The sequence below is a fragment of the Ambystoma mexicanum genome, chromosome 11 (genome assembly GCF_040938575.1).
Source record: "Ambystoma mexicanum isolate Mex_15411 chromosome 11, UKY_AmexF1_1, whole genome shotgun sequence".
NCBI lineage: Eukaryota > Metazoa > Chordata > Amphibia > Caudata > Ambystomatidae > Ambystoma > Ambystoma mexicanum.
The window spans coordinates 825,770,530-825,794,489 of record NC_090934.1 but is presented as its reverse complement, the minus strand read 5'-3'; the positions used below and the strand labels follow the sequence as shown (position 1 = coordinate 825,794,489).

The following is a 23,960-nucleotide window of genomic DNA, read 5'->3' as shown; positions in this document are numbered from 1 at the left end:
GTATCATATTGACAGACACCGATGAAGAACATGGTCAACCTTTAAAGCAGGCCAATCTCTATGTTTTACTGGATGCAGCAGAAGTATTTCCTCTTTACCATCTCTTCAAGTGGGCCTGACTGATGTGCTGTTTTGTGCACGCTACGTGGGCTTTGTAAAGCATACCTCTGCCATTTGCATGGCCTCCTAGCGCTGTCAATATTTTCGTGTAATCGCTGAATGCTGCACTGTCCTGGGAACTCTAGGTGTGACTAAAGGATATATGCTGGGGCCCCGAAAGGGGGTCGGCAGTCTAGTGGCAATGCCCATCACTTTGCAGTTTGGGTTTGTGAGTTCAGGTACCGGTCTGGTGTCGGAAACCTGTAAGCGCCCTCCCAATCAACTGTCGGTCCTGGATTGTGAGGATTTCCCCTTATACTGGTCTCAGTAGACACATTTCCATTTTACTTTTTCACTCTCGCATTGCCTATTTCTCTCTCTCTCATAGATACATTATAGACAAGAGAGACATTGTCAGCGAGAGGGTTGCACAGCACCTTCCCCCATTTCCCTAAGTGCATTGCAAGGGGCTCTGGGAGGCGTGCACATTTGTCTGAAACACAAAGATCCACTGGCAATAAAAAGCGTAGGTCCCTAGTTTGCATTTCTTAGAATTTGAGGTGACACTCAGAGTTGTCTCGGGCGTGACTGTACCTTTCATAGGAGATGTGCTAATCCCCAAACCCTCCTTCTTTGTCCCAGTAATCTGTCCTAGGGCCTCTAGCAAGTTGTTTTCTGAAACAAAGCTTACCTGAACATCCTGTAAAATTGGTAACTTTTCAGTAGCAGTGCAGTGCAGTATATAGCATTCCTGTTGCGCAAAGCATCTAGATCCAAAAATTGCTTACTCTACCCCAGAAATTAGAATTCACCCAGTCAAACAGAGGGATCTATAAAGATCATGGCAAGTAGTTAACATAAGCTACTTCCCCCAAGTTCTCTTGGTGCACTCTGCTGCCCTCTTTTAACAGAAGAATGCAACTGCAGGTCTTGCTTCTCAGCAAGGTACCTACATATAGAATCCTTGGTGCACTCTTGCTAAATCTGCTGGAATGTGTCTTCTATTGTGCCCAAGGTGGTTGTGTATTTGGGGACTCAGGGAAGCAAGGGAGCAGTCTAATGCACTGCAGTGCTAAGAGAGGCATGCCTTTTTCAGAAAAAAGTTCAGGTTTTCTGCCAATCAGAAAAAAATAGCAATGCAATCAGGCCAAAGGCAGAACACACATGCCAGTGAGTCTCTGTGGCGCAATTGGTTAGCGCGTTCTGCTGTTAACCGAAAAGACGCTGCTGTTTTTGGCACAAAGACACAGAGTGTTCCACTCAGTAAACCTGAGTCATTTCTCCCGTGTTCTCTGGGTTCAGCCTACTGTCCCCTTTTAACACAAGTGCGCAACTGTGGCTTTCTCCTCATAGCAAGTTATGCCTACACAGAGGGCATTTGGTGCACTGTTGATGGGCTCTGTCCTCTACTAAATCCCCTGTGTTTGTGGATTACGGGAGGTAGGGAAGTACTTGATACCCTGATTTGCTGTGGGAAATAGAGCTATTTTAGAAATATTTTCAGGTTGCCTGGGGAGCATAAGCAAACAGCACACCAATCAGGCCCCAGTGTAAGCACTGCATGAGTCACTGTGGCGCAATCGGTTAGCGCGTTCGGCTGTTAACCGAAAGGTTGGTGGTTCAAGCCCACCCAGGGACGATGCATTTTGGCTCAAAAATTCAGCATGACCAACTATGAACTTCTGTTTACCTCTCGCAGGTCTCGTCTGCTGACGTCCAAAAAATCCAATAAACTGCAAGCAATTCTTCTCGCTTGCTTTAGTTTTTCAAAACTTGCCATTCAATTCATAAACATCAAGACTTCATGGGAAGGGTTTGGCTGCAGCGTGTACTGATGCACAGAAGGAAGCTATCCTAGCCAGTCTACCTAAAGAAGCAATGAGGCTCTGCAGGTGCATGTACGTCTCCTACCTTTATTCTGTCATCAGACACACCAGGTGGACTGCCACTAGGACCTCGTGGCGCAATGGTAGGGCGTCTGACTCCAGTTCAGAAGGTTGCGTGTTCAAATCACGTCGGGGGCATATTTGCTTTTCCCACTCTGAAATACAAAATTGCTCTTCAGTATCTCGTTATTTCAACCTGACTGCATCTTTGTGCTCTGGGCCTAGTTGTTCTGGCGTTTCGAATGTAAGCTTTGCAGCAGGGAAGTATCATATTGACAGACACCCATGAAGGACATGGTCAACCTTTAAAGCAGGCCAATCTCTATGTTTTACTGGATGCAGCAGAAGTATTTCCTCTTTACCATCTCTTCAAGTGGGCCTGACTGATGTGCTGTTTTGTGCACGCTACGTGGGCTTTGTAAAGCATACCTCTGCCATTTGCATGGCCTCCTAGCGCTGTCAATATTTTCGTGTAATCGCTGAATGCTGCAGTGTCCTGGGAACTCTAGGTGTGACTAAAGGATATATGTTGGGGCCCCGAAAGGGGGTCGGCAGTCTAGTGGCAATGCCCATCACTTTGCAGTTTGGGTTTGTGAGTTCAGGTACCGGTCTGGTGTCGGAAACCTGTAAGCGCCCTCCCAATCAACTGTCGGTCCTGGATTGTGAGGATTTCCCCTTATACTGGTCTCAGTAGACACATTTCCATTTTACTTTTTCACTCTCGCATTGCCTATTTCTCTCTCTCTCATAGATACATTATAGACAAGAGAGACATTGTCAGCGAGAGGGCTTCACAGCACCTTCCCCCATTTCCCTAAGTGCATTGCAAGGGGCTCTGGGAGGCGTGCACATTTGTCTGAAACACAAAGATCCCCTAGCAATAAAAGGCGTAGGACCCCAGTTCGCATTTCTTAGAATTTGAGGAGGCACTCAGAGTTGTCTCGGGCGTGACTGTACCTTTCATAGGAGATGTGCTAATCCCCAAACCCTCTTCCTTTGTCCCAGTAATCTGTCCTAGGGCCTCTAGCAAGTTGTTTTCTGAAACAAAGCTTACCTGAACATCCTGTAAAATTGGTAACTTTTCAGTAGCAGTACAGTGCAGTATATAGCATTCCTGTTGCGCACAGCATCTAGATCCAAAAATTGCTTACTCTACCCCAGAAATTAGAATTCACCCAGTCAAACAGAGGGATCTATAAAGAGCATGGCAAGTAGTTAACATAAGCTACTTCCCCCAAGTTCTCTTGGTGCACTCTGCTGCCCTCTTTTAACAGAAGAATGCAACTGCAGGTCTTGCTTCTCAGCAAGGTACCTACATATAGAAACCTTGGTGCACTCTTGCTAAATCTGCTGGAATGTGTCTTCTATTGTGCCCAAGGTGGTTGTGTATTTGGGGACTCAGGGAAGCAAGGGAGCAGTCTAATGCACTGCAGTGCTACGAGAGGCATGCCTTTTTCAGAAAAAAGTTCAGGTTTTCTGCCAATCAGAAAAAAATAGCAATGCAATCAGGCCAAAGGCAGAACACACATGCCAGTGAGTCTCTGTGGCACAATTGGTTAGCGCGTTCGGCTGTTAACCGAAAAGACGCTGCTGTTTTTGGCACAAAGACACAGAGTGTTCCACTCAGTAAACCTGAGTCATTTCTCCCGTGTTCTCTGGGTTCAGCCTACTGTCCCCTTTTAACACAAGTGCGCAACTGTGGCTTTCTCCTCATAGCAAGTTATGCCTACACAGAGGACATTTGGTGCACTGTTGATGGGCTCTGTCCTCTACTAAATCCCCTGTGTTTGTGGATTAGGGGAGGTAGGGAAGTGCTTGATACCCTGATTTGCTGTGGGAAATAGAGCTATTTTAGAAATATTTTCAGGTTGCCTGGGAAGCATAAGCAAACAGCACACCAATCAGGCCCCAGTGTAAGCACTGCATGAGTCTCTGTGGCGCAATCGGTTAGCGCGTTCGGCTGTTAACCGAAAGGTTGGTGGTTCAAGCCCACCCAGGGACGATGCATTTTGGCTCAAAAATTCAGCATGACCAACTATGAACTTCTGTTTACCTCTCGCAGGTCTCGTCTGCTGACGTCCAAAAAATCCAATAAACTGCAAGCAATTCTTCTCGCTTGCTTTAGTTTTTCAAAACTTGCCATTCAATTCATAAACATCAAGACTTCATGGGAAGGGTTTGGCTGCAGCGTGTACTGATGCACAGAAGGAAGCTATCCTAGCCAGTCTACTTAAAGAAGCAATGAGGCTCTGCAGGTGCATGTACGTCTCCTACCTTTATTCTGTCATCAGACACACCAGGTGGAGTGCCGCATGGACCTCGTGGCGCAATGGTAGCGCGTCTGACTCCAGATCCGAAGGTTTCGTGTTCAAATCACGTCGGGGTCATATTAGCTTTTCCCACTCTGAAATATAAAATTGCTCTTCAGTTTCTCGTTATTTCAACCTGACTGCATCTTTGTGCTCTGGGCCTAGTTGTTCTGGCGTTTCGAATGTAAACTTTGCAGCAGGGAAGTATCATATTGACAGACACCCATGAAGGACATGGTCAACCTTTAAAGCAGGCCAATCTCTATGTTTTACTGGATGCAGCAGAAGTATTTCCTCTTTACCATCTCTTCAAGTGGGCCTGACTGATGTGCTGTTTTGTGCACGCTACGTGGGCTTTGTAAAGCATACCTCTGCCATTTGCATGGCCTCCTAGCGCTGTCAATATTTTCGTGTAATCGCTGAATGCTGCACTGTCCTGGGAACTCTAGGTGTGACTAAAGGATATATGCTGGGGCCCCGAAAGGGGGTCGGCAGTCTAGTGGCAATGCCCATCACTTTGTAGTTTGGGTTTGTGAGTTCAGGTACCGGTCTTGTGTCAGAAAACTGTAAGCGCCCTCCCAATCAACTGTCGGTCCTGGATTGTGAGGATTTCCCCTTATACTGGTCTCAGTAGACACATTTCCATTTTACTTTTTCACTCTCACATTGCCTATTTCTCTCTCTCTCATAGATACATTATAGACAAGAGAGACATTGTCAGCGAGAGGGTTGCACAGCACCTTCCCCCATTTCCCTAAATGCATTGCATGGGGCTCTGGGAGGTGTGCACATTTGTCTGAAACACAAAGATCCACTGGCAATAAAAGGCGTAAGACCCCAGTTCGCATTTCTTAGAATTTGAGGAGGCACTCAGAGTTGTCTCGGGCGTGACTGTACCTTTCATAGGAGATGTGCTAATCCCCAAACCCTCTTCCTTTGTCCCAGTAATCTGTCCTAGGGCCTCTAGCAAGTTGTTTTCTGAAACAAAGCTTACCTGAACATCCTGTAAAATTGGTAACTTTTCAGTAGCAGTACAGTGCAGTATATAGCATTCCTGTTGCGCACAGCATCTAGATCCAAAAATTGCTTACTCTACCCCAGAAATTAGAATTCACCCAGTCAAACAGAGGGATCTATAAAGATCATGGCAAGTAGTTAACATAAGCTACTTCCCCCAAGTTCTCTTGGTGCACTCTGCTGCCCTCTTTTAACAGAAGAATGCAACTGCAGGTCCTGCTTCTCAGCAAGGTACCTACATATAGAATCCTTGGTGCACTCTTGCTAAATCTGCTGGAATGTGTCTTCTATTGTGCCCAAGGTGGTTGTGTATTTGGGGACTCAGGGAAGCAAGGGAGCAGTCTAATGCACTGCAGTGCTAAGAGAGGCAAGCCTTTTTCAGAAAAAAGTTCAGGTTTTCTGCCAATCAGAAAAAAATAGCAATGCAATCAGGCCAAAGGCAGAACACACATGCCAGTGAGTCTCTGTGGCGCAATTGGTTAGCGCGTTCGGCTGTTAACCGAAAAGACGCTGCTGTTTTTGGCACAAAGACACAGAGTGTTCCACTCAGTAAACCTGAGTCATTTCTCCCGTGTTCTCTGGGTTCAGCCTACTGTCCCCTTTTAACACAAGTGCGCAACTGTGGCTTTCTCCTCATAGCAAGTTATGCCTATACAGAGGACATTTGGTGCACTGTTGATGGGCTCGGTCCTCTACTAAATCCCCTGTGTTTGTGGATTAGGGGAGGTAGGGAAGTGCTTGATACCCTGATTTGCTGTGGGAAATAGAGCTATTTTAGAAATATTTTCAGGTTGCCTGGGAAGCATAAGCAAACAGCACACCAATCAGGCCCCTGTGTAAGAACTGCATGAGTCTCTGTGGTGCAATCGGTTAGCGCGTTCGGCTGTTAACCGAAAAGTTGGTGGTTCAAGCCCACCCAGGGACGATGCATTTTGGCTCAAAAATTCAGCATGACCAACTATGAACTTCTGTTTACCTCTCGCAGGTCTCGTCTGCTGACGTCCAAAAAATCCAATAAACTGTAAGCAATTCTTCTCGCTTGCTTTAGTTTTTCAAAACTTGCCATTCAATTCATAAACATCAAGACTTCATGGGAAGGGTTTGGCTGCAGCGTGTACTGATGCACAGAAGGAAGCTATCCTAGCCAGTCTACTTAAAGAAGCAATGAGGCTCTGCAGGTGCATGTACGTCTCCTACCTTTATTCTGTCATCAGACACACCAGGTGGATTGCCGCAAGGACCTCGTGGCGCAATGGTAGTGCGTCTGACTCCAGATCAGAAGGTTGTGTGTTCAAATCACATCGGGGTCATACTTCCTTTTCCCACTCTGAAATACAAAATTGCTCTTCAGTATCTCGTTATTTCAACCTGACTGCATCTTTGTGCTCTGGGCCTAGTTGTTCTGGCGTTTCGAATGTAAGCTTTGCAGCAGGGAAGTATCATATTGACAGACACCCATGAAGGACATGGTCAACCTTTAAAGCAGGCCAATCTCTATGTTTTACTGGATGCAGCAGAAGTATTTCCTCTTTACCATCTCTTCAAGTGGGCCTGACTGATGTGCTGTTTTGTGCACGCTACGTGGGCTTTGTAAAGCATACCTCTGCCATTTGCATGGCCTCCTAGCGCTGTCAATATTTTCGTGTAATCGCTGAATGCTGCACTGTCCTGGGAACTCTAGGTGTGACTAAAGGATATATGCTGGGGCCCCGAAAGGGGGTCGGCAGTCTAGTGGCAATGCCCATCACTTTGCAGTTTGGGTTTGTGAGTTCAGGTACCGGTCTGGTGTCGGAAACCTGTAAGCGCCCTCCCAATCAACTGTCGGTCCTGGATTGTGAGGATTTCCCCTTATACTGGTCTCAGTAGACACATTTCCATTTTACTTTTTCACTCTCGCATTGCCTATTTCTCTCTCTCTCATAGTTACATTATAGACAAGAGAGACATTGTCAGCGAGAGGGCTTCACAGCACCTTCCCCCCTTTCCCTAAGTGCATTGCAAGGGGCTCTGGGAGGCGTGCACATTTGTCTGAAACACAAAGATCCACTGGCAATAAAAAGCGTAGGTCCCTAGTTTGCATTTCTTAGAATTTGAGGTGACACTCAGAGTTGTCTCGGGCGTGACTGTACCTTTCATAGGAGATGTGCTAATCCCCAAACCCTCTTCCTTTGTCCCAGTAATCTGTCCTAGGGCCTCTAGCAAGTTGTTTTCTGAAACAAAGCTTACCTGAACATCCTGTAAAATTGGTAACTTTTCAGTAGCAGTACAGTGCAGTATATAGCATTCCTGTTGCGCACAGCATCTAGATCCAAAAATTGCTTACTCTACCCCAGAAATTAGAATTCACCCAGTCAAACAGAGGGATCTATAAAGATCATGGCAAGTAGTTAACATAAGCTACTTCCCCCAAGTTCTCTTGGTGCACTCTGCTGCCCTCTTTTAACAGAAGAATGCAACTGCAGGTCTTGCTTCTCAGCAAGGTACCTACATATAGAATCCTTGGTGCACTCTTGCTAAATCTGCTGGAATGTGTCTTCTATTGTGCCCAAGGTGGTTGTGTATTTGGGGACTCAGGGAAGCAAGGGAGCAGTCTAATGCACTGCAGTGCTAAGAGAGGCATGACTTTTTCAGAAAAAAGTTCAGGTTTTCTGCCAATCAGAAAAAAAATAGCAATGCAATCAGGCCAAAGGCAGAACACACATGCCAGTGAGTCTCTGTGGCGCAATTGGTTAGCGCGTTCGGCTGTTAACCGAAAAGATGCTGCTGTTTTTGGCACAAAGACACAGAGTGTTCCACTCAGTAAACCTGAGTCATTTCTCCCGTGTTCTCTGGGTTCAGCCTACTGTCCCCTTTTAACACAAGTTCGCAACTGTGGCTTTCTCCTCATAGCAAGTTATGCCTATACAGAGGACATTTGGTGCACTGTTGATGGGCTCTGTCCTCTACTAAATCCCCTGTGTTTGTGGATTAGGGGAGGTAGGGAAGTGCTTGATACCCTGATTTGCTGTGGGAAATAGAGCTATTTTAGAAATATTTTCAGGTTGCCTGGGAAGCATAAGCAAACAGCACACCAATCAGGCCCCTGTGTAAGAACTGCATGAGTCTCTGTGGCGCAATCGGTTAGCGCGTTCGGCTGTTAACCGAAAGGTTGGTGGTTCAAGCCCACCCAGGGACGGTGCATTTTGGCTCAAAAATTCAGCGTGACCAACTATGGACTTCTGTTTACCTCTCGCAGGTCTCGTCTGCTGACGTCCAAAAAATCCAATAAACTGCAAGCAATTCTTCTTGCTTGCTTTAGTTTTTCAAAACTTGCCATTCAATTCATAAACATCAAGACTTCATGGGAAGGGTTTGGCTGCAGCGTGTACTGATGCACAGAAGGAAGCTATCCTAGCCAGTCTACCTAAAGAAACAATGAGGCTCTGCAGGTGCATGTACGTCTCCTACCTTTATTCTGTCATCAGACACACCAGGTGGACTGCCACAAGGACCTCGTGGCGCAATGGTAGCGCGTCTGACTCCAGATCAGAAGGTTGCGTGTTCAAATCACGTCGTGGTCATATTTGCTTTTCCCACTCTGAAATACAAAATTGCTCTTCAGTATCTCGTTATTTCAACCTGACTGCATCTTTGTGCTCTGGGCCTAGTTGTTCTGGCGTTTCGAATGTAAGCTTTGCAGCAGGGAAGTATCATATTGACAGACACCCATGAAGGACATGGTCAACCTTTAAAGCAGGCCAATCTCTATGTTTTACTGGATGCAGCAGAAGTATTTCCTCTTTACCATCTCTTCAAGTGGGCCTGACTGATGTGCTGTTTTGTGCACGCTACGTGGGCTTTGTAAAGCATACCTCTGCCATTTGCATGGCCTCCTAGCGCTGTCAATATTTTCGTGTAATCGCTGAATGCTACACTGTCCTGGGAACTCTAGGTGTGACTAAAGGATATATGCTGGGGCCCCGAAAGGGGGTCGGCAGTCTAGTGGCAATGCCCATCACTTTGCAGTTTGGGTTTGTGAGTTCAGGTACCGGTCTGGTGTCGGAAACCTGTAAGCGCCCTCCCAATCAACTGTCGGTCCTGGATTGTGAGGATTTCCCCTTATACTGGTCTCAGTAGACACATTTCCATTTTACTTTTTCACTCTCGCATTGCCTATTTCTCTCTCTCTCATAGATACATTATAGACAAGAGAGACATTGTCAGCGAGAGGGCTTCACAGCACCTTCCCCCATTTCCCTAAGTGCATTGCAAGGGGCTCTGGGAGGCGTGCACATTTGTCTGAAACACAAAGATCCACTGGCAATAAAAGGCGAAGGACCCCAGTTCGCATTTCTTAGAATTTGAGGAGGCACTCAGAGTTGTCTCGGGCGTGACTGTACCTTTCATAGGAGATGTGCTAATCCCCAAACCCTCTTCCTTTGTCCCAGTAATCTGTCCTAGGGCCTCTAGCAAGTTGTTTTCTGAAACAAAGCTTACCTGAACATCCTGTAAAATTGGTAACTTTTCAGTAGCAGTACAGTGCAGTATATAGCATTCCTGTTGCGCACAGCATCTAGATCCAAAAATTGCTTACTCTACCCCAGAAATTAGAATTCACCCAGTCAAACAGAGGGATCTATAAAGAGCATGGCAAGTAGTTAACATAAGCTACTTCCCCCAAGTTCTCTTGGTACACTCTGCTGCCCTCTTTTAACAGAAGAATGCAACTGCAGGTCTTGCTTCTCAGCAAGGTACCTACATATAGAAACCTTGGTGCACTCTTGCTAAATCTGCTGGAATGTGTCTTCTATTGTGCCCAAGTGGTTGTGTATTTGGGGACTCAGGGAAGCAAGGGAGCAGTCTAATGCACTGCAGTGCTAAGAGAGGCATGCCTTTTTCAGAAAAAAGTTCAGGTTTTCTGCCAATCAGAAAAAAATAGCAATGCAATCAGGCCAAAGGCAGAAAACACATGCCAGTGAGTCTCTGTGGCACAATTGGTTAGCGCGTTCGGCTGTTAACCGAAAAGACGCTGCTGTTTTTGGCACAAAGACACAGAGTGTTCCACTCAGTAAACCTGAGTCATTTCTCCCGTGTTCTCTGGGTTCAGCCTACTGTCCCCTTTTAACACAAGTGCGCAACTGTGGCTTTCTCCTCATAGCAAGTTATGCCTACACAGAGGACATTTGGTGCACTGTTGATGGGCTCTGTCCTCTACTAAATCCCCTGTGTTTGTGGATTAGGGGAGGTAGGGAAGTGCTTGATACCCTGATTTGCTGTGGGAAATAGAGCTATTTTAGAAATATTTTCAGGTTGCCTGGGAAGCATAAGCAAACAGCACACCAATCAGGCCCCAGTGTAAGCACTGCATAAGTCTCTGTGGCGCAATCGGTTAGCGCGTTCGGCTGTTAACCGAAAGGTCGGTGGTTCAAGCCCACCCAGGGACGATGCATTTTGGCTCAAAAATTCAGCATGACCAACTATGAACTTCTGTTTACCTCTCGCAGGTCTCGTCTGCTGACGTCCAAAAAATCCAATAAACTGTAAGCAATTCTTCTCGCTTGCTTTAGTTTTTCAAAACTTGCCATTCAATTCATAAACATCAAGACTTCATGGGAAGGGTTTGGCTGCAGCGTGTACTGATGCGCAGAAGGAAGCTATCCTAGCCAGTCTACCTAAAGAAGCAATGAGGCTCTGCAGGTGCATGTACGTCTCCTACCTTTATTCTGTCATCAGACACACCAGGTGGATTGCCACAAGGACCTCGTGGCGCAATGGTAGTGCGTCTGACTCCAGATCAGAAGGTTGTGTGTTCAAATCACGTCGGGGTCATACTTCCTTTTCCCACTCTGAAATACAAAATTGCTCTTCAGTATCTCGTTATTTCAACCTGACTGCATCTTTGTGCTCTGGGCCTAGTTGTTCTGGCGTTTCGAATGTAAGCTTTGCAGCAGGGAAGTATCATATTGACAGACACCCATGAAGGACATGGTCAACCTTTAAAGCAGGCCAATCTCTATGTTTTACTGGATGCAGCAGAAGTATTTCCTCTTTACCATCTCTTCAAGTGGGCCTGACTGATGTGCTGTTTTGTGCACGCTACGTGGGCTTTGTAAAGCATACCTCTGCCATTTGCATGGCCTCCTAGCGCTGTCAATATTTTCGTGTAATCGCTGAATGCTGCACTGTCCTGGGAACTCTAGGTGTGACTAAAGGATATATGCTGGGGCCCCGAAAGGGGGTCGGCAGTCTAGTGGCAATGGGCATCACTTTGCAGTTTGGGTTTGTGAGTTCAGGTACCGGTCTGGTGTCGGAAACCTGTAAGCGCCCTCCCAATCAACTGTCGGTCCTGGATTGTGAGGATTTCCCCTTATACTGGTCTCAGTAGACACATTTCCATTTTACTTTTTCACTCTCGCATTGCCTATTTCTCTCTCTCTCATAGTTACATTATAGACAAGAGAGACATTGTCAGCGAGAGGGCTTCACAGCACCTTCCCCCCTTTCCCTAAGTGCATTGCAAGGGGATCTGGGAGGCGTGCACATTTGTCTGAAACACAAAGATCCACTGGCAATAAAAAGCGTAGGTCCCTAGTTTGCATTTCTTAGAATTCGAGGTGACACTCAGAGTTGTCTCGGGCGTGACTGTACCTTTCATAGGAGATGTGCTAATCCCCAAACCCTCTTCCTTTGTCCCAGTAATCTGTCTTAGTGCCTCTAGCAAGTTGTTTTCTGAAACAAAGCTTACCTGAACATCCTGTAAAATTGGTAACTTTTCAGTAGCAGTACAGTGCAGTATATAGCATTCCTGTTGCGCACAGCATCTAGATCCAAAAATTGCTTACTCTACCCCAGAAATTAGAATTCACCCAGTCAAACAGAGGGATCTATAAAGAGCATGGCAAGTAGTTAACATAATCTACTTCCCCCAAGTTCTCTTGGTGCACTCTGCTGCCCTCTTTTAACAGAAGAATGCAACTGCAGGTCTTGCTTCTCAGCAAGGTACCTACATATAGAATCCTTGGTGCACTCTTGCTAAATCTGCTGGAATGTGTCTTCTATTGTGCCCAAGGTGGTTGTGTATTTGGGGACTCAGGGAAGCAAGGGAGCAGTCTAATGCACTGCAGTGCTAAGAGAGGCATGCCTTTTTCAGAAAAAAGTTCAGGTTTTCTGCCAATCAGAAAAAAATAGCAATGCAATCAGGCCAAAGGCAGAACACACATGCCAGTGAGTCTCTGTGGCGCAATTGGTTAGCGCGTTCGGCTGTTAACCGAAAAGACGCTGCTGTTTTTGGCACAAAGACACAGAGTGTTCCACTCAGTAAACCTGAGTCATTTCTCCCGTGTTCTCTGGGTTCAGCCTACTGTCCCCTTTTAACACAAGTGCGCAACTGTGGCTTTCTCCTCATAGCAAGTTATGCCTACACAGAGGACATTTGGTGCACTGTTGATAGGCTCTGTCCTCTACTAAATCCCCTGTGTTTGTGGATTAGGGGAGGTAGGGAAGTGCTTGATACCCTGATTTGCTGTGGGAAATAGAGCTATTTTAGAAATATTTTCAGGTTGCCTGGGAAGCATAAGCAAACAGCACACCAATCAGGCCCCAGTGTAAGCAATGCATGAGTCTCTGTGGCGCAATCGGTTAGCGCGTTCGGCTGTTAACCGAAAGATTGGTGGTTCAAGCCCACCCAGGGACGATGCGTTTTGGCTCAAAAATTCAGCATGACCAACTATGAACTTCTGTTTACCTCTCGCAGGTCTCGTCTGCTGACGTCCAAAAAATCCAATAAACTGCAAGCAATTCTTCTCGCTTGCTTTAGTTTTTCAAAACTTGCCATTCAATTCATAAACATCAAGACTTCATGGGAAGGGTTTGGCTGCAGCGTGTACTGATGCACAGAAGGAAGTTATCCTAGCCAGTCTACTTAAAGAAGCAATGAGGCTCTGCAGGTGCATGTACGTCTCCTACCTTTATTCTGTCATCAGACACACCAGGAGCATTGCCACAAGGACCTCGTGGCGCAATGGTAGCGCGTCTGACTCCAGATCAGAAGGTTGCGTGTTCAAATCACGTCGGGGTCAGATTTGCTTTTCCCACTCTGAAATACAAAATTGCTCTTCAGTATCTCGTTATTTCAACCTGACTGCATCTTTGTGCTCTGGGCCTAGTTGTTCTGGGGTTTTGAATGGAAACTTTGCAGCAGGGAAGTATCATATTGACAGACACCCATGAAGGACATGGTCAACCTTTAAAGCAGGACAATCTCTATGTTTTACTGGATGCAGCAGAAGTATTTCCTCTTTACCATCTCTTCAAGTGGGCCTGACTGATGTGCTGTTTTGTGCACGCTACGTGGGCTTTGTAAAGCATACCTCTGCCATTTGCATGGCCTCCTAGCGCTGTCAATATTTTCGTGTAATCGCTGAATGCTGCACTGTCCTGGGAACTCTAGGTGTGACTATACGATATATGCTGGGGCCCCGAAAGGGGGTCGGCAGTCTAGTGGCAATGCCCATCACTTTGCAGTTTGGGTTTGTGAGTTCAGGTACCGGTCTGGTGTCGGAAACCTGTAAGCGCCCTCCCAATCAACTGTCGGTCCTGGATTGTGAGGATTTCCTCTTATACTGGTCTCAGTAGACACATTTCCATTTTACTTTTTCACTCTCGCATTGCCTATTTCTCTCTCTCTCATAGTTACATTATAGACAAGAGAGACATTGTCAGCGAGAGGGCTTCACAGCACCTTCCCCCCTTTCCCTAAGTGCATTGCATGGGGCTCTGGGAGGCGTGCACATTTGTCTGAAACACAAAGATCCACTGGCAATAAAAAGCGTAGGTCCCTAGTTTGCATTTCTTAGAATTTGAGGTGACACTCAGAGTTGTCTCGGGCGTGACTGTACCTTTCATAGGAGATGTGCTAATCCCCAAACCCTCTTCCTTTGTCCCAGTAATCTGTCTTAGTGCCTCTAGCAAGTTGTTTTCTGAAACAAAGCTTACCTGAACATCCTGTAAAATTGGTAACTTTTCAGTAGCAGTACAGTGCAGTATATAGCATTCCTGTTGCGCACAGCATCTAGATCCAAAAATTGCTTACTCTACCCCAGAAATTAGAATTCACCCAGTCAAACAGAGGGATCTATAAAGAGCATGGCAAGTAGTTAACATAGGCTACTTCCCCCAAGTTCTCTTGGTGCACTCTGCTGCCATCTTTTAACAGAAGAATGCAACTGCAGGTCTTGCTTCTCAGAAAGGTACCTACATATAGAAACCTTGGTGCACTCTTGCTAAATCTGCTGGAATGTGTCTTCTATTGTGCCCAAGGTGGTTGTGTATTTGGCGACTCAGGGAAGCAAGGGAGCAGTCTAATGCACTGCAGTGCTAAGAGAGGCATGCCTTTTTCAGAAAAAAGTTCAGGTTTTCTGCCGATCAGAAAAAAATAGCAATGCAATCAGGCCAAAGGCAGAACACACATGCCAGTGAGTCTCTGTGGCGCAATTGGTTAGCGCGTTCGGCTGTTAACCGAAAAGACGCTGCTGTTTTTGGCACAAAGACACAGAGTGTTCCACTCAGTAAACCTGAGTCATTTCTCCCGTGTTCTCTGGGTTCAGCCTACTGTCCCCTTTTAACACAAGTGCGCAACTGTGGCTTTCTCCTCATAGCAAGTTATGCCTATGATATGATAAGGCATTTGTAACGCGCCTATACACAAGTGTTTCAAGGCGCGACGAGGCAGGGGGGGGGGGACAAGGGGAGACAGACAACGATCTTACTAGGCCAGGTGTCATTCAGATCGCGCAAGTGCAAGGGTAGAGGGGAAGGGAAAAGTGCATGGGGGAAGGGAGAGGGGAAAGTGCAGTACAGGGTTATAAGCATACAGCATACAGGATAAATAACAAGGGCCAGCTGGTGGCAAGTGCGAGGTAAGTGCAGACAAGTGCTGGGAAGGGGGGCTGTATGGATACAGACACAGTCCCGTAGTGCAGGGGTTGCCGTGGAGGCAGTGCAGGGGAGAGTGGCTGGGCCGAGAACGGTGAATGGCCCAGTTGCAGATTCAGTGCAGTTTCAGTAGTATTAGCAGGGGAGAGGGGGAGAGAAAGCGGAGGCAAAGAGGAAGGTTTTGAGGTGCTTCCGGAACCGGAGGTGGTTCTCCTCAAGTTTCAGGGAGGTAGGAAGGCTGTTCCAGAGGGAGGCCCCTGCAGTGGAAAGAGATCTGCCCCCAACTCGTTGTTTGGAGAAGCGGCTGACCCTGAGGGAGTTGGAGGCGGATGAGCGAAGAGCTCGAGAAGGAAGTTATTTAGGAAGAGAGAGTTGAAGGTATTTTGGCCCAAGGCCCCAGACGGCCTTGTGGACAATGCAGAGGGTTTTGAACTTGATCATCGCAGTCACTGGGAGCCAGTGTAGTGATTTCAGTCCTGGAGAGATACGGTCCCTGGGCTTGAGGCCAAGGACAAGTCTTGCAGTCCTGTTCTGGATGAGTTGCAAAGGGCGGAGAGTAGAGGCGGGCAGATTAAGATAGAGGCTGTTACAGTAGTCCAGCTTAGAGAGAACCAGGGCTCTAGAGACAGTGAGCTTCTGGGGGAAGGAGAGGAAAGGAAGGATACCTCTGAGGAGGTGTAGCTGGTAGTGTGACTTCTTAGATACGTCGGATATGTGAGGAGAGAGGGAGAGTGTGGAGTCGAAGATGACCCCAAGGTTTTTTGCCTTGCAGGTAGGAGTAGGAAGAGGGCCCAGAGAGGCCGGCCAGAGAGCAGCAGGGAAGGAGGGAGTGGGAGTGCCGATGAGTAGAATTTCAGTCTTACTGGCATTAAGGCAGAGGTCGTTGGCGGCACACCATTCCTGGATAGCAGAAAGACAGTCAGAGATGAGGGAAGGAGAAGAGGAGGCCGAGGGTAGCCTGAAAATGAGTTGGGTATCATCCGCATAGCAGTGAAAGTAGGGGCAGAGAGCGGCGATGTGGTGGCCGAGAAGTGCCAGATACTGGTTGAACAGCCAGGGAGAGAGGTTAGATCCCTGGGGGACACCACAGGTGGAGAAGAATATGTCAGAGAGGAAAGACCCCAGTTGGACCTGGGAGGGTCGATTTGAGAGGAAAGAGGTCAGCCACGTCAGAGCCTGACCAGTGATACCGAGGTTATCACGGAGACGGTTGAGCAGGATGGTATGGTTGACAGTATCAAAGGCAGAAGAGAGATCAAGCAAAATGAGAACACATGGAATGTTAGAGTCAAGGTTCGAGAGCAGGTCCTCACGGATGTTCAGGAGAGCAGTTTCCGTGCTTCTGGCAGCTCTGAAGCCAGACTGATGGTCATGAAGACTACCAACACATTCAGCATGGAGATTAAGCTGGGAGATGGCCAGTTTCTCCAGGAGCTTGCCCAGGAAGGGAGTGATAGAGATTGGGCGATAGTTAGCTGGGCAGGAAGGGTCGGAAGAGGGTTTCTTAAGAAGGGGGTGCACAAGGGAGTGCTTGAGAGGGGATGGGAAGACTCCAGAGGCGAAGGAGTGACTGCAGAAGTCAGCAAGGGCAGGAGCCAAGGAGTCAATGTGGTCCTTGATAGTTTTGGAGGAACAGGGGTGGACCTGTTTTGATGAGACTTTCATAGATCGGACTTGTCTTGAAACCTCGTCAGCAGAAAAAAGGGGAAAGGAAGAGAAGGAGAGAGGAGGGGTGGCTGCAGAAGAGCCAGAGAAAGGGCAGGGAATAGAGGGGGGGGAGGTTATAGGAGGAGAGTGAGGACAGGATGTCCTGAGTTTTTGAAATGAAGTGAGAGGCCAGTGCCGTGCAGAGGGCCTGGGAGGGGACAGGAGAGGTAGAGACTGCAGCAGGGTTGGCCAGCTCCTTGCAGATTTTAAAGAGTTCGGCCGAATTGTTAGATGCCGCAGAGATGCGGGCTTGGATAAGGGCTCTCTTCTTGGTGAGAACGGAGAGCCGGTATTGCCTTTGGAGCAGGCGACAGGCCAGTTTGTCAGAGGATGAACATGAAGCACGCCATTTCCTCTCTGCCACCCTGCACTTGCGCTTAAGGGTGACGAGATCCGAGTCATACCAGGAGTTACATTTGGCTTTGGGCTTCAGGCGGATTCTCATGACAGGGGCAAGGATATCAAGAGTATCAGATATAGCGGAGTGGAGAGTGGAGAGGGCTGTGTCAGGGTGGGAGTCAGCCGAAGGGGGAGGAGGGGGCAAGAAGGTGGCAGCGAAAGCCTCAACTGACACGCGCTTCATGGGTCGGATGACCGAGAAGGAAGGTGGCAGTGATGGGGGTGGCTTTGCCTGTGGAGTAGGGAGGGTGAGGTGGGAGGAGAGGAGAAAGTGATCACTCCAGGAGAGAGGAGTGGAGAGAGGGACAGAGAGGGGAAGGTCAGAGGAGATCAGGGCATCAAGAGTGTGCCCTGCAGAATGAGTCGGCCCAGACGGGAGAATAGAGAGTGAGAGAGAGTCGGAGAGGTTGCGAAAGAGTCCAGAGGGGGGACAGGAGGCATCCAGGTGGATGTTGAAGTCTCCAAGAAAGAGGAGTTGAGTGGTTGAGGACAGGAGTGAGGAGGAGAGGTCCGCCCACTCGGAGAGGAAGGAGGAAATTTGACCAGGTGGCCGATAGATAGTAGCCACGGTAAGGGAATGGCTAGGAGAGAGAGAGAGTCGGCAGACAAGACATTCAAAAGAGGAGTAGGTCTGCATGGGAGTAACAGTGGCAGGAATCCACTCAGGGAAGATAAGGGCCACACCTCCCCCCGCACGGTTGGGCCTGGGCACAGAGAGGATCTCTATATACAGAGGACATTTGGTGCACTGTTGATGGGCTCTGTCCTCTACTAAATCCCCTGTGTTTGTGGATTAGGGGAGGTAGGGAAGTACTTGATACCCTGATTTGCTGTGGGAAATAGAGCTATTTTAGAAATATTTTCAGGTTGCCTGGGGAGCATAAGCAAACAGCAAACCAATCAGGCCCCAGTGTAAGCACTGCATGAGTCTCTGTGGCGCAATCGGTTAGCGCGTTCGGCTGTTAACCGAAAGGTTGGTGGTTCAAGCCCACCCAGGGACGATGCATTTTGGCTCAAAAATTCAGCATGACCAACTATGAACTTCTGTTTACCTCTCGCAGGTCTCGTCTGCTGACGTCCAAAAAATCCAATAAACTGCAAGCAATTCTTCTCGCTTGCTTTAGTTTTTCAAAACTTGCCATTCAATTCATAAACATCAAGACTTCATGGGAAGGGTTTGGCTGCAGCGTGTACTGATGCACAGAAGGAAGCTATCCTAGCCAGTCTACTTAAAGAAGCAATGAGGCTCTGCAGGTGCATGTACGTCTCCTACCTTTATTCTGTCATCAGACACACCAGGTGGACTGCCACTAGGACCTCGTGGCGCAATGGTAGGGCGTCTGACTCCAGATCAGAAGGTTGCGTGTTCAAATCACGTCGGGGGCATATTTGCTTTTCCCACTCTGAAATACAAAATTGCTCTTCAGTATCTCGTTATTTCAACCTGACTGCATCTTTGTGCTCTGGGCCTAGTTGTTCTGGCGTTTCGAATGTAAGCTTTGCAGCAGGGAAGTATCATATTGACAGACACCGATGAAGAACATGGTCAACCTTTAAAGCAGGCCAATCTCTATGTTTTACTGGATGCAGCAGAAGTATTTCCTCTTTACCATCTCTTCAAGTGGGCCTGACTGATGTGCTGTTTTGTGCACGCTACGTGGGCTTTGTAAAGCATACCTCTGCCATTTGCATGGCCTCCTAGCGCTGTCAATATTTTCGTGTAATCGCTGAATGCTGCACTGTCCTGGGAACTCTAGGTGTGACTAAAGGATATATGCTGGGGCCCCGAAAGGGGGTCGGCAGTCTAGTGGCAATGCCCATCACTTTGCAGTTTGGGTTTGTGAGTTCAGGTACCGGTCTGGTGTCGGAAACCTGTAAGCGCCCTCCCAATCAACTGTCGGTCCTGGATTGTGAGGATTTCCCCTTATACTGGTCTCAGTAGACACATTTCCATTTTACTTTTTCACTCTCGCATTGCCTATTTCTCTCTCTCTCATAGATACATTATAGACAAGAGAGACATTGTCAGCGAGAGGGTTGCACAGCACCTTCCCCCATTTCCCTAAGTGCATTGCAAGGGGCTCTGGGAGGCGTGCACATTTGTCTGAAACACAAAGATCCACTGGCAATAAAAAGCGTAGGTCCCTAGTTTGCATTTCTTAGAATTTGAGGTGACACTCAGAGTTGTCTCGGGCGTGACTGTACCTTTCATAGGAGATGTGCTAATCCCCAAACCCTCCTTCTTTGTCCCAGTAATCTGTCCTAGGGCCTCTAGCAAGTTGTTTTCTGAAACAAAGCTTACCTGAACATCCTGTAAAATTGGTAACTTTTCAGTAGCAGTGCAGTGCAGTATATAGCATTCCTGTTGCGCAAAGCATCTAGATCCAAAAATTGCTTACTCTACCCCAGAAATTAGAATTCACCCAGTCAAACAGAGGGATCTATAAAGATCATGGCAAGTAGTTAACATAAGCTACTTCCCCCAAGTTCTCTTGGTGCACTCTGCTGCCCTCTTTTAACAGAAGAATGCAACTGCAGGTCTTGCTTCTCAGCAAGGTACCTACATATAGAATCCTTGGTGCACTCTTGCTAAATCTGCTGGAATGTGTCTTCTATTGTGCCCAAGGTGGTTGTGTATTTGGGGACTCAGGGAAGCAAGGGAGCAGTCTAATGCACTGCAGTGCTAAGAGAGGCATGCCTTTTTCAGAAAAAAGTTCAGGTTTTCTGCCAATCAGAAAAAAATAGCAATGCAATCAGGCCAAAGGCAGAACACACATGCCAGTGAGTCTCTGTGGCGCAATTGGTTAGCGCGTTCTGCTGTTAACCGAAAAGACGCTGCTGTTTTTGGCACAAAGACACAGAGTGTTCCACTCAGTAAACCTGAGTCATTTCTCCCGTGTTCTCTGGGTTCAGCCTACTGTCCCCTTTTAACACAAGTGCGCAACTGTGGCTTTCTCCTCATAGCAAGTTATGCCTACACAGAGGGCATTTGGTGCACTGTTGATGGGCTCTGTCCTCTACTAAATCCCCTGTGTTTGTGGATTACGGGAGGTAGGGAAGTACTTGATACCCTGATTTGCTGTGGGAAATAGAGCTATTTTAGAAATATTTTCAGGTTGCCTGGGGAGCATAAGCAAACAGCACACCAATCAGGCCCCAGTGTAAGCACTGCATGAGTCTCTGTGGCGCAATCGGTTAGCGCGTTCGGCTGTTAACCGAAAGGTTGGTGGTTCAAGCCCACCCAGGGACGATGCATTTTGGCTCAAAAATTCAGCATGACCAACTATGAACTTCTGTTTACCTCTCGCAGGTCTCGTCTGCTGACGTCCAAAAAATCCAATAAACTGCAAGCAATTCTTCTCGCTTGCTTTAGTTTTTCAAAACTTGCCATTCAATTCATAAACATCAAGACTTCATGGGAAGGGTTTGGCTGCAGCGTGTACTGATGCACAGAAGGAAGCTATCCTAGCCAGTCTACCTAAAGAAGCAATGAGGCTCTGCAGGTGCATGTACGTCTCCTACCTTTATTCTGTCATCAGACACACCAGGTGGACTGCCACTAGGACCTCGTGGCGCAATGGTAGGGCGTCTGACTCCAGTTCAGAAGGTTGCGTGTTCAAATCACGTCGGGGGCATATTTGCTTTTCCCACTCTGAAATACAAAATTGCTCTTCAGTATCTCGTTATTTCAACCTGACTGCATCTTTGTGCTCTGGGACTAGTTGTTCTGGCGTTTCGAATGTAAGCTTTGCAGCAGGGAAGTATCATATTGACAGACACCCATGAAGGACATGGTCAACCTTTAAAGCAGGCCAATCTCTATGTTTTACTGGATGCAGCAGAAGTATTTCCTCTTTACCATCTCTTCAAGTGGGCCTGACTGATGTGCTGTTTTGTGCACGCTACGTGGGCTTTGTAAAGCATACCTCTGCCATTTGCATGGCCTCCTAGCGCTGTCAATATTTTCGTGTAATCGCTGAATGCTGCAGTGTCCTGGGAACTCTAGGTGTGACTAAAGGATATATGTTGGGGCCCCGAAAGGGGGTCGGCAGTCTAGTGGCAATGCCCATCACTTTGCAGTTTGGGTTTGTGAGTTCAGGTACCGGTCTGGTGTCGGAAACCTGTAAGCGCCCTCCCAATCAACTGTCGGTCCTGGATTGTGAGGATTTCCCCTTATACTGGTCTCAGTAGACACATTTCCATTTTACTTTTTCACTCTCGCATTGCCTATTTCTCTCTCTCTCATAGATACATTATAGACAAGAGAGACATTGTCAGCGAGAGGGCTTCACAGCACCTTCCCCCATTTCCCTAAGTGCATTGCAAGGGGCTCTGGGAGGCGTGCACATTTGTCTGAAACACAAAGATCCCCTAGCAATAAAAGGCGTAGGACCCCAGTTCGCATTTCTTAGAATTTGAGGAGGCACTCAGAGTTGTCTCGGGCGTGACTGTACCTTTCATAGGAGATGTGCTAATCCCCAAACCCTCTTCCTTTGTCCCAGTAATCTGTCCTAGGGCCTCTAGCAAGTTGTTTTCTGAAACAAAGCTTACCTGAACATCCTGTAAAATTGGTAACTTTTCAGTAGCAGTACAGTGCAGTATATAGCATTCCTGTTGCGCACAGCATCTAGATCCAAAAATTGCTTACTCTACCCCAGAAATTAGAATTCACCCAGTCAAACAGAGGGATCTATAAAGAGCATGGCAAGTAGTTAACATAAGCTACTTCCCCCAAGTTCTCTTGGTGCACTCTGCTGCCCTCTTTTAACAGAAGAATGCAACTGCAGGTCTTGCTTCTCAGCAAGGTACCTACATATAGAAACCTTGGTGCACTCTTGCTAAATCTGCTGGAATGTGTCTTCTATTGTGCCCAAGGTGGTTGTGTATTTGGGGACTCAGGGAAGCAAGGGAGCAGTCTAATGCACTGCAGTGCTACGAGAGGCATGCCTTTTTCAGAAAAAAGTTCAGGTTTTCTGCCAATCAGAAAAAAATAGCAATGCAATCAGGCCAAAGGCAGAACACACATGCCAGTGAGTCTCTGTGGCACAATTGGTTAGCGCGTTCGGCTGTTAACCGAAAAGACGCTGCTGTTTTTGGCACAAAGACACAGAGTGTTCCACTCAGTAAACCTGAGTCATTTCTCCCGTGTTCTCTGGGTTCAGCCTACTGTCCCCTTTTAACACAAGTGCGCAACTGTGGCTTTCTCCTCATAGCAAGTTATGCCTACACAGAGGACATTTGGTGCACTGTTGATGGGCTCTGTCCTCTACTAAATCCCCTGTGTTTGTGGATTAGGGGAGGTAGGGAAGTGCTTGATACCCTGATTTGCTGTGGGAAATAGAGCTATTTTAGAAATATTTTCAGGTTGCCTGGGAAGCATAAGCAAACAGCACACCAATCAGGCCCCAGTGTAAGCACTGCATGAGTCTCTGTGGCGCAATCGGTTAGCGCGTTCGGCTGTTAACCGAAAGGTTGGTGGTTCAAGCCCACCCAGGGACGATGCATTTTGGCTCAAAAATTCAGCATGACCAACTATGAACTTCTGTTTACCTCTCGCAGGTCTCGTCTGCTGACGTCCAAAAAATCCAATAAACTGCAAGCAATTCTTCTCGCTTGCTTTAGTTTTTCAAAACTTGCCATTCAATTCATAAACATCAAGACTTCATGGGAAGGGTTTGGCTGCAGCGTGTACTGATGCACAGAAGGAAGCTATCCTAGCCAGTCTACTTAAAGAAGCAATGAGGCTCTGCAGGTGCATGTACGTCTCCTACCTTTATTCTGTCATCAGACACACCAGGTGGAGTGCCTCATGGACCTCGTGGCGCAATGGTAGCGCGTCTGACTCCAGATCCGAAGGTTTCGTGTTCAAATCACGTCGGGGTCATATTTGCTTTTCCCACTCTGAAATATAAAATTGCTCTTCAGTATCTCGTTATTTCAACCTGACTGCATCTTTGTGCTCTGGGCCTAGTTGTTCTGGCGTTTCGAATGTAAACTTTGCAGCAGGGAAGTATCATATTGACAGACACCCATGAAGGACATGGTCAACCTTTAAAGCAGGCCAATCTCTATGTTTTACTGGATGCAGCAGAAGTATTTCCTCTTTACCATCTCTTCAAGTGGGCCTGACTGATGTGCTGTTTTGTGCACGCTACGTGGGCTTTGTAAAGCATACCTCTGCCATTTGCATGGCCTCCTAGCGCTGTCAATATTTTCGTGTAATCGCTGAATGCTGCACTGTCCTGGGAACTCTAGGTGTGACTAAAGGATATATGCTGGGGCCCCGAAAGGGGGTCGGCAGTCTAGTGGCAATGCCCATCACTTTGTAGTTTGGGTTTGTGAGTTCAGGTACCGGTCTGGTGTCAGAAAACTGTAAGCGCCCTCCCAATCAACTGTCGGTCCTGGATTGTGAGGATTTCCCCTTATACTGGTCTCAGTAGACACATTTCCATTTTACTTTTTCACTCTCACATTGCCTATTTCTCTCTCTCTCATAGATACATTATAGACAAGAGAGACATTGTCAGCGAGAGGGTTGCACAGCACCTTCCCCCATTTCCCTAAGTGCATTGCATGGGGCTCTGGGAGGTGTGCACATTTGTCTGAAACACAAAGATCCACTGGCAATAAA

At 47.4% G+C, this 23,960-nt stretch overlaps 13 non-coding genes across 13 annotated transcripts; all 13 read left to right on the top strand.

Moving 5' to 3' along the window:
- The first annotated feature begins 1,664 nt into the window (after positions 1–1,664).
- Positions 1,665–1,738, top strand: TRNAN-GUU (transfer RNA asparagine (anticodon GUU)). The gene has a single exon. It is a non-coding gene; the product is annotated as a tRNA-Asn (tRNA).
- Positions 1,739–3,913: 2,175 nt separating this feature from the next.
- Positions 3,914–3,987, top strand: TRNAN-GUU (transfer RNA asparagine (anticodon GUU)). The gene has a single exon. It is a non-coding gene; the product is annotated as a tRNA-Asn (tRNA).
- A 2,562-nt stretch (positions 3,988–6,549) lies between these two features.
- On the top strand, positions 6,550–6,621 carry TRNAW-CCA (transfer RNA tryptophan (anticodon CCA)). The gene has a single exon. It is a non-coding gene; the product is annotated as a tRNA-Trp (tRNA).
- A 1,791-nt stretch (positions 6,622–8,412) lies between these two features.
- TRNAN-GUU (transfer RNA asparagine (anticodon GUU)) lies at positions 8,413–8,486 on the top strand. Its single transcript has one exon. It is a non-coding gene; the product is annotated as a tRNA-Asn (tRNA).
- A 313-nt stretch (positions 8,487–8,799) lies between these two features.
- On the top strand, positions 8,800–8,871 carry TRNAW-CCA (transfer RNA tryptophan (anticodon CCA)). Its single transcript has one exon. It is a non-coding gene; the product is annotated as a tRNA-Trp (tRNA).
- A 1,789-nt stretch (positions 8,872–10,660) lies between these two features.
- Positions 10,661–10,734, top strand: TRNAN-GUU (transfer RNA asparagine (anticodon GUU)). Its single transcript has one exon. It is a non-coding gene; the product is annotated as a tRNA-Asn (tRNA).
- Positions 10,735–11,047: 313 nt separating this feature from the next.
- On the top strand, positions 11,048–11,119 carry TRNAW-CCA (transfer RNA tryptophan (anticodon CCA)). Its single transcript has one exon. It is a non-coding gene; the product is annotated as a tRNA-Trp (tRNA).
- Positions 11,120–12,909: 1,790 nt separating this feature from the next.
- On the top strand, positions 12,910–12,983 carry TRNAN-GUU (transfer RNA asparagine (anticodon GUU)). Its single transcript has one exon. It is a non-coding gene; the product is annotated as a tRNA-Asn (tRNA).
- A 313-nt stretch (positions 12,984–13,296) lies between these two features.
- Positions 13,297–13,368, top strand: TRNAW-CCA (transfer RNA tryptophan (anticodon CCA)). Its single transcript has one exon. It is a non-coding gene; the product is annotated as a tRNA-Trp (tRNA).
- Positions 13,369–18,256: 4,888 nt separating this feature from the next.
- Positions 18,257–18,330, top strand: TRNAN-GUU (transfer RNA asparagine (anticodon GUU)). The gene has a single exon. It is a non-coding gene; the product is annotated as a tRNA-Asn (tRNA).
- A 313-nt stretch (positions 18,331–18,643) lies between these two features.
- Positions 18,644–18,715, top strand: TRNAW-CCA (transfer RNA tryptophan (anticodon CCA)). Its single transcript has one exon. It is a non-coding gene; the product is annotated as a tRNA-Trp (tRNA).
- A 1,790-nt stretch (positions 18,716–20,505) lies between these two features.
- On the top strand, positions 20,506–20,579 carry TRNAN-GUU (transfer RNA asparagine (anticodon GUU)). The gene has a single exon. It is a non-coding gene; the product is annotated as a tRNA-Asn (tRNA).
- A 2,175-nt stretch (positions 20,580–22,754) lies between these two features.
- Positions 22,755–22,828, top strand: TRNAN-GUU (transfer RNA asparagine (anticodon GUU)). The gene has a single exon. It is a non-coding gene; the product is annotated as a tRNA-Asn (tRNA).
- Positions 22,829–23,960: the final 1,132 nt, after the last annotated feature.